Raw genomic sequence first — 11,681 nt, 5'->3', positions numbered from 1 at the left:
AGATGAGACAGGAAGTCTGCCAATGGTCGACAGTCTTCCTATCCATACCAAAGACACAGAATGTGGGAGCATCAGTGTCATGAAGCTAGGTGAAACAGGCATGAACCAGAGCTCCCAGCACCTTTACCTCCAACAATCACCCCTGAAGCAGGTTCTTTTCAGGAAGACTCTGGCAGAGCTATGCCAGCTTCAACCGTGAGTCTGCAGTGAAGGTTCAAGATGTCTCATTTCAAGGCACTCATAGCATGATGCAAGGACCACAGAGCAACCTGGGTGTACAGAATAATTGGATCTGGACCTTCCTGACATCCCACCGCTGTCTCAGGGACTCAAACAAGGGCTCCTCCTGCTGCTAACGCTCCCAGAACATGGCACATACTGGAGTGAAAGGTCTTGCAACAATTTGGCATCAAAGCACCAGTGGAAGCCAGGCAGGGAGAGGGAAACACTGACAGAGATATAGTGATGGCCAGACAAATGAGTGAGGGACATAGAGGACTGAACAAATATTCACACTGGCCTTCACGATGTAAGCAGAGTCAGGATAAGCTCTACCCTGACATCTGGTGGAAAGAATGTGAGAGAGTGTATTTGCATAGGCACACCCACCCTATCCCAGACTGCCAAGCTGTGGGACTGCTTGGTGACAAATTGCTCACCCTCAGTTGTGTGGTACTGGCTAGACATGGGACATGGGTTCCAAAACCCAGAGAATGGAGAGAGGCAGAGGCCAGATATCTGTGCCTGGTGGTGCAGTCTCCTTGTGGAGCCAGAAGCACCAGTTGCACCCCCTCCTCTCTCCACTGTGGAATGTCAGAGTTGATTTTTGTATTCCCTTAAGAATTTAATTACAGGTTACTGAGCTGAAATCACTTTGGGCTAATGGTGCACTAGCACTGGGACTCCCCTACTATGAGCTGGAATCGCTAAGAGCTGAAAATCACTAAAGAGCTAAAATCACTGAACTGAGAGCACTGAGTACAGTGCTAACTAGTGGGGAGCCCAAAGCTATACTGTGGAACAGAGCCGCTGGTGGAGTGGAGCAGTTTGTGGGGACGGCTGGAGCGGATCACGGGACAGCTGGTGGCAGCGGAGCAACTGGCAGAGCGGAGTAGCTGTGAGCGGCCCGCAGAGCTGAGCAGTTTGCAGGGACAACTGGAGCAGCTCACAGGACAGCTGGTGGAGCAGAGCAGCTGGTGGAGCGGAGCAGTTTCTGAGAACGGCTGGAGGAGCAGAGTGGAGCGGCTGGTAAAGCGCAGCAGTTCGTGGAGAAGGCGGGAGCAGAACCCACGGAGAGGCAGGGCAGTTGGCCCCGGACCACGTAAGGTGCCCCTTTCTATCAGGCTGGGGGGGGAGACCTGCAGATAGACTCTCAAACTTTGGGCTGCACTGACCCAGGACAGAGACTTTTGGGACTGTGGGTGATTTGGGGGTTGCTGGACTCAAGAGCCCAGGAAAGAGGACACAGCCCAATTTCCTGGGGTGGGTCTTTGCTCACGGTTTGGTCTATGAACTCTAGTAGAGGTGTTTTTCCCAATTTAGTGTTTGTTGTTTATCTCATGTATTAAATCTTTTCTGCTACACCGAGACTCTGTGCTTGCGAGAGGGGAAGCATTGCCTCTTTGAGGCGCCTAGGGGTGTGTGTAAGATTTTCCCAGGTCACTGGGTGGGGGCTCGAGCTGGTTTGGCATTGGGTTATTGAAACGGAACCTCTGGATACTGAACCCGGCCCTTGTTGCTGCCAACTCAGAGGGGCAGAAGGGTTACAACAGCACAAAAGCAACCCACCCGTGACATGGCTGGGGTGTCCTTCACTCAGGCGTACTGCCTAACAGAGAGGTGAGAACACCTCCAGAGATCCAAAGTCAGCAGGAGACAATGGCTGAGTGAGGGTACCACCTCATGGTTCCTGACTGACACACCACTGATGCTATAGTTGAAGTCCCTCCCCAGGACAATACCGTTGTCATGGCCACAGCCAAGCAGGGCCTGGGCAAACTGTCCTGCTGCAGAATAGGGGTATGGCTAGTGAGCAAACTTTCAAACACTAGCACATGCCTCCTCCTGGAGGAACTGTGCCCTTCATGTCCCAGGAGACAAGAACAGCCACTCCACTACTGCTGTTGGAGCTGTGCCTCAAGAGAGCTTCCGCTTCTCATTCCTCCAGCTAAGTCCCCCTGATTAGCACAATCTCTTGCAATAAAACAACACTGACCCATTTTTGTCAGCGCAGTTAAAGAAGTTGTTCCCTTTTCCCACCAGCCCGGCACCCACTGATATACAGAGAGCCAAGGTTGACCAGCACCATGCAAAGCCAAAGAGCAGAGAGAGACAATGGAAAGAAGAGGGAGCTGGGGAGACGTGAGCCATGGTGCAGTTAGTCCACCCTGAACTGTCCCTGTCTGCCTCCTAACCTTATGTAGCAGCTTCCCTCAATGGAAATGTTTTCTGCAGTTGACCAAGGTGTCCCTCAAACCAAGGGACTGGACATAACACCGAGTCCTTGCTTCTCTTTAGTGCTGCTCACTGATCTCCTGTATGCCGTGCCCACCCTTTCTGTCCAGCTGACATCAGGGACCAGCAAAGAGTCAGAGCTCATTGTAATCTTCTTCATCTCTCTTGGACTCCCACCAACCCAGAAGAGCATCAGGTTCCTGATAGGGCATCCCCATTCCTCATGGGGAAACAGGATCAGTGGGAGTGGCTAGGCACGTCGCTCACAGTGCTCACGGACAACAACAGCTTCAACATTACTTGAGCTCACAGCTTCGGAGGTCAGACCTGGCTTCAATTGTCCCCAGAGTCCAGAGGCATTTGAGCTTCTCCCTGCATGTACCTCAGGGAATGGAGCCCCAGCCAGCCTCAGCCTGCCTGATAGCACAACAGCCACTGGAGTGTAAATGCAGACCTGGCACATGTAGGCAGAGACTGAGCATCTCCCTGGACTCTTCTCCAGCCTGTCTGGCCACCAAGGTCATGTTGGCAGCAATGGCAGGTCCCTGTGGTCACTGCTCTGGTCTAGTTCGCAGGTGCTTCTCCAAGACCGCTAGGGTGCACAAGCTGTCTGCCTGGTGCAATGGGGTAGTAGGAGTTCTAGTGTGTGTGTGGGAGAGTCTTAAACTCATTGCCTGCAAAGGGACCTTGCAAACTGCAGGAGTAACCCTGAATGTCTGAGCCATTGACCAGAAGAGGAGAAACAACTGGGAATGCTGCTCCATAGGCAGAAGTAGCAGCCTGGGCATCATGGACTGAACTACCAGAGTCTAATGCTAATGAACGGGGCCAGCCTGGCAGCCTGGAGACTGAAGTCCTCTGTGAGTCCAGCCAGTGGGTACAGCAAGGGCAGAGGCAAGGCAAATTTACCCCACAGTGCCCTGACAACATGCTTCTGCCAAACCCAAGTGACAGCCCTTTGGGGTGAGGTCTGTCTCCAACCATTAGCTCCTTCACTGCTCTGCAGAGATTGCTGAGGAAAGTGTTAATTAGTGCTGGCAGCAATAGTGGACTTTGGAATGGGGGTGGGGGCTCTCCTCATTAGGACCTGGGCTGTGCAGGGCCCTGAACAACTCCCAACTGAGAACAATTTTCCAGTCATTGCTGAGCAGAGCTTAGATATCTTCACAAGCACCTCTGATGAGGAGAAAGGCCCTACATCTCATCACCAACCCCTGAGCAACACAGGAGCTTTCTCCCTGCCACTTTCCAGCTAACATCTGGGATCTGTAACAAAATGTACTTACAGCTAAACTTCCCATGGGCTTAAACATGAGCACATCTCACCAGAAACCTGCATAGCACTTAGGAGCTTATGTCAGAGACTTTCTCACACCACTAAAGAAGGGCAGAATTTGGCCCTTAAATCTGATCTGAAAGCCAATTTCTAATCCAAACCAAGACATTCTGTTTCCTCACTGCACTTATAGCAGCATCCAACGTGTCCTGGAAGCTCTATGGCTCTGACTGTAAAGTAGCCTGGGTTAAAATGATAATGACCAAATTTCAGCTTGGGCCAAACAATCCATTACATTTGTTTTGATTTTACTGTTCTGACTTAATTCTTTCCAAAAGGAAGCATTTTGTTTGGGAGGTGAGAGGGACAGGCTGCTGGGAACAAGCCCAAGGGAAATCCCTGTGGGACTCTGAAAAGCCATCTCAAAATGGGAGGTAGCAGTTCATAAGCCTGGAACCTTGAGGCTGTATTGCTGTGGAATTCCTCCGGCGCTGCATAACCCGGCCGTATGAATGCAAAAGGGACTCAGCATCACTGATGTTGTTACAGTGAAATCCAAAGGAAGGAAGAATGATTTCAACTTATATGAAGTGGTGCCAGATATTCATTTCTTAATAGATACCTAGTGAGCTCTGCTGGTATCAATAGGTTGCTAAAACGAGCAGCCCCCTTTAATGGTTTGCTCTAGCTTGGCTGTGGTGCCGTAGCCAGCTCTAGAAAGAAAACAGAACAACATCTGACATTCAGAAAACACTTTCCATCCCAAAGCACTTTACAAAGTGTATCTAGCTCACACGTAACTGTGTATGCATCTAACTATACACACGCATAATAAAATCTCTCACTGTGGTTGTAACAGATCATTTACTGATGAACTGCAGCCACTTTTCGGGTGGATTGTAGCAGCTAGCCCATGGCAACAATGCACAAGAGTGAGAGAAGAATGCTGTGTCCTATGGTAACCATGTGCGAATTTAAGCAGTCAGAATGGCATTTGTCAAGAGGGGATTTGGCCAGGATTCCTAGGGTAACTCAGTCAACTCTTATGAAAAACATGAGAGCTTTAATGCCCACAAGTGGTTAGGATCACACTGCGGCAGCACAAAACCACCCTATCACTAGGCTAGACCATTAGTTCAGACCATTTCTACAGCCCCTTGGTGGTGTCACACCCAAATACTGACCAAACACAAACTTGTTTTAACTGTAGGTGGCATCCCTGCGGTCAGTCATCAGGCAACCAGCTAGATGCATTAGACTGGGCTGTTCTTCTGAATACACTACATGGAAATACTCTCATTATATTCATGTTGTGACGGTACCTCCCATAAGGGTTTATGGAAATATGCTTAGAATGTGTTTTATGCTACATATGCCATGTAACATATCTCAAAGGTTATGATCAACTGCATGTATTAATCCTATCTGTATGCATGTATCATTTTTGTATTCGAAGTTATGAATGTTATTAATGGTGGCTGTGTACTGGCTTGATTTCTAAATAACCTTAGTAGAGCATTTGGTCAGTTCCTGGAGAAAGGAATGTTGAAATTAAGTACCTAATCAAGAAACACTTAGAGGACAATGGATCTTGGAATGCTCCAATCCGCACAAGAAGTCTGCTTGAGGATGTTCAAGGTAGCATGTAAACAATGGATACTCCCTGTAAAAACTGTGAGGGTATGGCTACACTTGAAATTTCAGTGTAGTCAGAGCGCCAGCGCTGGGAGAGAGCTCTCCCATCCCTGCACGTAAACCACATCCCTTACGGGTGTAGCTTGCAGCGCTGGGAGCCGCGCTCCCAGCGCTGCAGCACTGATTACACTGAGGCTTTACAGCGCTGTATCTTGCAGCGCTCAGGGGGGTGTTTTTTCACACCCCTGAGCGCGAAAGTTGCCGCGCTGTAAAGTGCCAGTGTAGCCATGGCCTGAGTCATGCATGGACATGTGACTTGCCCAGGTGACTGCTAAACTCCATCTTGGAGCTGGACTTTGCATAGGAGTGAGGAGAGGGTCTCCACCCACAAGAGAAAGTCTATTTAAACCCCTGGGAGACACCTCCATTTTGTCTTCAGCTGGCTAAAGAGAAAGCCTCTCCATCCCAAAAGAGATCTGAAAGAAACTGCAAGGGGGTGAGTGACTGCCGGACCCTGACTAACAGGAGATTAGTCTGTAAAAGGGAGCATTCTGGAACTGATGAGGATCAGTTTGATTAGACACAGATTTGTGCATTTTATTTTATTTTGCTTGGTGACTTACTTTGTTCTGTCTGTTACTACTTGGAACCACTTAAATCCTACTTTGTGTATTTAATAAAATCACTTTTTACTTATTAATTAACTCAGAGTATGTATTAATACCGGGAGGAGCAAACAGCTGTGCATCTCTCTCTATCAGTGTTATAGAGGGCGAACAATTTATGACTTTACCCTGTATAAGCTTTATACAGGGTAAAATGGATTTATTTGGGTTTAGATCCCATTGGGAGTTGGGCACCTGAGTATTAAAGACAAGCACAGTTCTGTTAGCTGCCTTCAGGTAAACCTGCAGCTTTGGGGCAAGTAATTCAGACCCTGGATCTTTGTTGGAGCAGACGCGAATGTCTGGCTCAGCACAGACAGGGTGCTGGGGCCCTGAGCTGGCAGTCAAGGCAGGGGTAGAAGTAGTCTTAGCACATTGGGTGGCAGCTCCCAAGAGGGTTTCTGTGATCCAACCCATCACAAGTTTTCTGCAATTATCAGATATTGATCACAATGAATATTCTTAGAAATTGGTGTCTAATACCCATAGGCAGAAAGCTTTCCTCACCTGAGTCCCTTTGTGTAGAATTATGCCAGGTTATAAGCACTTCAAGGTCTGAGTGCGAAGCATGGAGATGGGGTATGTGTGTGGGTGTGTCATCACTGATGGCCCAAGATCCATGGTTTTTCCATTGAAAGACAATCTTTCACACAGCTGTAAGGAATTCATGGATATGGGGAGGTGCACACTGCAGAGGCGATAGTTGGCAGAATCATTCAGAGACAAACACAAGCAAATAGTATCTCCCTTATCATTACAGCCATGAAAAAGAGCCTTTGCAACTTGCCTAAGTTACCACATGACTGTAGTGCTATAACCCTCGTCCTTCTTCACTCCACCTGCTCTCAAGTGCATTGGCATCCTCTCTTGGTGTGTCCCATATAACAGTTAGCTGGTAAGTTCCCCAGGACAGAACCATTCCTTTCTGTGTCTTCTGCAAAGGGAAAGCACATTATGGCCTTGTTGTGCATTTACACCAAGGTGCCTTTGTTCTGCCAGAGTGGTGTACAGAGGCTTTGGTGTAAACGAGAATCAGGCCCACAGGCACTGTATAGTAATAAAATAATAATAGAAAGTCAAAACCCACAGGCCAGCAGCAAATTTAGATGGTCGTATCCATTGTGGACCTGAACTTTCTATATGTGGGGCATTGCTTAGAAAATCCCACCAGTAGAACATTGCTCCAAAAATTTGGAAAAATATTTTGCTGAAGTATTGACCAAAGACTTAACAAAATACCCCAAATGACCACATACATTGAAACCAAATTTGCTGGAGCTGGTGGTAGACTGCCACATTAACTGATAAGCAGCTTCACGCATACATGGTTTTTCTGGAGCTGCCTGTGGAGAAAGCCTCCTATGTTGGGACAACACCTTTCTCTTTATCTTCCTTTGGTCACTGCAGAATTAGAGAATAGTCACATGTATTTAAGTGTCAGCTCTTCTGACCAGGGATCATTTCCTACAATATGTTTGCAGAGCACCTAGCACAATGCAGAACACTTAGCCCCTGCCTTAGGGGTGTGTGTGTGTGTGTGTGTGTGGAGGGGGGGGGTAATAAACAAAATACTCAAAATAACAGTTGGTGTAATCCTTCTATGAGTATGTCCACCTGAACCACTGATCAGGGAAACTGAAGTTCCCTATGTTGCCAAAGGGACTGAATCATTGCCCAAGGACTTTTTCAGGTGTGGTTCTAATATTAGATGGTGTTCATCTCACTCCCTGGAATGCAGCCATCTCTACAGTGAACCAGGGCAGCCATTCTGCATCAGTACTCGCATTGTACAAGGGGATTTGATGAATAATATGTCTAAACTAAATGGCCTTGGAGCCTTGGCAAGAGAGCCAAAGATTAAGGGAGGCAGGGCACTTTGTACAGCTAGATCCAAAATAATAAAAAGCAGCTCAGTCACGGTTAGATATTGTCTCTGACATTCACAGGCAGTTTTTGTCAAACTTTTTTTTTGCTGATGGATAGGTTAGCAACTTGAGGTTGATATTTGTAACTGGCAGGTGTTTTTGGAGGAGTCAGCAACACAACCTAGGCTTCAGTTGTAATCTAAAACATTGCCTTCTGTTGACATGAAGCTCAACAAGTAGTGATGATTGAGGGTGACTAATCTTGAAAGCACCTTCAAAACAGCCTCAGTGTATATGTGTTATGGGCGTCTAAATGGAGTGATGCCATATCTGAAGTTATAAAGGGTTAGTCCAAATACTAGAGCTTTGACCCAAAGATTTTTTTCTCCCTGTTATAATGCATGATGACAGTGTTCCTGTGAGAAGACATTGGAAGCTTTTAAAGGATGCTTATTCTTTAACCCAGGGGTTTTCAAACTGGGGGTTGGGACACCTCAGGGGGCTGTGAGGTTATTACATGGGGGTTCACGCAGTGTCAGCCTCCACCCCAGACCCCACTTTACCTCCAGCATTTATAATGGTGTTAAATATATAAAGAAGTGTTTTTAATTTATTAGGGGGGTCGCACTCAGAGGCTTGCTGTGTGAAAGGGGTCACCAGTACAAAGGTTTGAGAAGCACTGCTTTAGCCTCTGTCTTCAGCTGTGAGTGCTGTGTCTCTAATGTTAACAAGCAGCCCAGGTAGTTATAGTTATCCTTAGCCTTCTCTGGACAGGTGTACTTGGTTGAGGTTTAATGCTGAAGACAGTCACTTTGTAAACATTAAACACAAATCTTTTCTACCCATGACCTATCACCAGGGCCGGTGCAAGGATGTTTCGTGCCCTAGGCGAAACTTCCACCTTGCACCCTCCCCCCCACTGCGCCCCCGCCCTGAGGCCCCCCCCCCCACCTCCCCAGCTCACCTCTGCTCCGTGCATGAGCACCCCGAAGCATGCCTTTGCTGCTTCACTTCTCCCGCCTCCCAGGCTTGCGGCGCCTAAGCTGATTGGCACCACAAGCCTGGGAGGCGGGAGAAGTGAAGCAGCTCACCCCTGCCCCGCCTCCTCCCCAAGCACACCATGGCTGCTTCACTGCTCCCTTACTTGCTGCAGGCTGCCGTCCCCGCGCTCCCCTGCCCCAGCTTCCTCCATCTAAATGCCGGCGGCGACCGGGGAGGCCGAAGATCCAGCCGCCGCAGTCGCTGCTGAAGAAAATGGTGCCCCCCAAATGCCAGCACCCTAGGTGACCGCCTAGGTTGCCTAAATGGTTGCACCGGCCCTGCCTATCACTCCCCATTGTAACTGACCTGCACTGAGGGCTGCTGGACTGTGTTAACTAGCTCAGCACTAGTAACGGGGTACATGCTTGCCTTTAGCCCAGCGAGGAAGATGGAGCATTTCACATCCTGTGTATTGCAGGCAGAGGGTATGTTAACAAGCAGCATGTGGAGGTTGAGCAGATTTCAGAGCTTTCACAGTGGGCCACCACTCAGGCTGTCGTTAAGGAGCAGCATATGTGTATTGGGGGGCAAGCACTTACCAGGGTTTGGCTACTAGGGATAAGAAAATATGTCCTGGTGGGAGAGGGACATGGGAGAATTTTAGGGTTCAGGTTTGACTGGGGAGTTGGGGAGGTTTGAGAGAAGACTTGTAACTGGGGGGGGTGAGCAAGAAAGGAAGGTTTGGATGGGGATTGAGCATGGGAGGGGAGACAGTTTGGAAAGAGGGATGTGATGGCTACAAGAACATCACTGTCTCTTCCTTGGATCCCTGCTTCTTCTCCCCCACCAGCGTTTACCTTACTGCTAGAGTCAGTGCATCGCAGGGGCCATCTCTCCCGCTTTGATCCTGATGTGCTGTTGGGAGGAAATCTGAGGTGCAACATATAGGGTAGCAAGGCAGAGTCAAAGGATAGGGCAAAGCAGCCAATAGAGAGTCAGGCAGCATGGTGGGTGGGCAGGGTATTGGGCTCAGCAAACAAATAGCAAATGATCTTGACTTTCTGAATAAATGAGGCCATGTCCTCTCTGACCCATTAGACCTATTGCATTCCTGAGCCCTCACCTCCTTTGGGTCCAGTCAGTGCAGGAGTCAATGTATTTATGCTGCCTCTGCATTTGAACTGTTCTGAGGAGCTGCAGACTGTGATACTGACATGGCAGAAATGCATTGTGGAAGTTGTCTGCGGGTGGTGAGGGGGAGGGAAATGGGGTTGGTAGCTAAGCAGAAGTTGAGGCTTTTGGTCACCAGGAGAGGGCAGGGTAATGACAATTTTAGATTCTGGGGTGGGGAATTTCTCATTCCCACCCCAGCATTTCTTAACTACCTGCCCACAGGGGGCATAGTGGGCCTCTCCAGCTCACTGGTACTTTATTCTGAAGGCTGCTGGGCTCCAGCTTCTAAACTTTTATTTAAAATGTATAATTATGTTTCTAGTCCTTTTAGTTGTGAAGAAAACCTTCTGCATGGGAAAGCAGTCTAATTGATGCAGCGATATCTGCCTGAGTGTGCATGCAGTCTTAAACAATAGGTCTTGAGAGAGGCGTGAACTGCTGCTTTTCACATTTTTAAGGGTTTTTAACTCTGAAGTTGACATTTGAATTATCATCCAATGTCGTTGACTATTTCACTGAGGATCAAAGTATCAAGATAGGAGAGGACTGATCATTACTGTGAAGTGCAACTAAGAGTGGAGTCTTGTTTTGGTGTCTCATGTGCGTGGAGGTTGGTCTGTGAGTGGAATTTGTCAGAGTTTCCCCCTTACTCAACTTCTGTATGTCCCTCTGTGTCCTGCCCCAGTATCTGCCACTATTTTCCTCAAGAAGTAAGCATATTAACCTGAGGTTAGCTCAAGCTAAATGATCAGCAGTGAAACAGTCAACACTGACATATACATTGCCATCATTGGCACCCATTGAGATGAACGGGTGCAGTTCACACTCAAAGCAGTTAGATTCAGGCTGTCTGCAGACTCAGGCAAACAAAGTTAGTTCAGTTCATATTTTGAGGTTCATCTTCACAATCATAAGGGTTAGTGATTTGATTTTTTAAAATTTAAATTTATATTCTGGGGCAAGATTGCACAGGAATGTAAAGGTAATATGAAATTAGCCATCCATTTATTTGGCTGTGGAATTGCTTTGTACACCTAAACTGGAAAGAAAAATAGGAAGTGGGGATGGGAAGATGTACCAAAGGAGGAGCCAAAATTAAAGGGGAGGAGCCCGAGGAAGTGAGCAGTTGGGGGCTGGACATTATTTTGCCATCTCTGCTAAAACCAGGGGACAACACTGATTCCATTCAAATTAACTAGAAATGTCCTCCTAACTTGGGACAACCTTGGAAAACATAGACACATCTGAGCACCTGGCACCAAACTTATTACTCCTTGAAGGGGAAGGCTGAGAGAGTTACATACAGGTCACTGAGCAAACCTGATGGAGCAGCTAGCACCCCAAAATGGCTTGCTTCTCTGCTCCATTTTCTTCTTCTTATTTTCTACCACTATGCTCTGTTCCTGCCAGATTTTTCTACTAAATATGACTTGGTTTCAACACTTTTGTTGGGCAAATTATGTTAGGATGGATGCCGCAGGTATCCATTAGGGTTTATTTATCGTGATACTGTTTCGATCTCACACTTATAAATAACTTATATGATGGCTTTTGTTTGTAGAAATGTAACTTACATATTTTATTATGCTTTCTGTAAACCTCAAAGAGAATGTTCTCAAAGAAGCGCTCTTA

Source organism: Gopherus flavomarginatus, chromosome 7 (assembly GCF_025201925.1).
Source record: "Gopherus flavomarginatus isolate rGopFla2 chromosome 7, rGopFla2.mat.asm, whole genome shotgun sequence".
NCBI classification, from domain to species: Eukaryota; Metazoa; Chordata; order Testudines; family Testudinidae; genus Gopherus; species Gopherus flavomarginatus.
Note: the sequence above shows the minus strand (reverse complement) of the source record.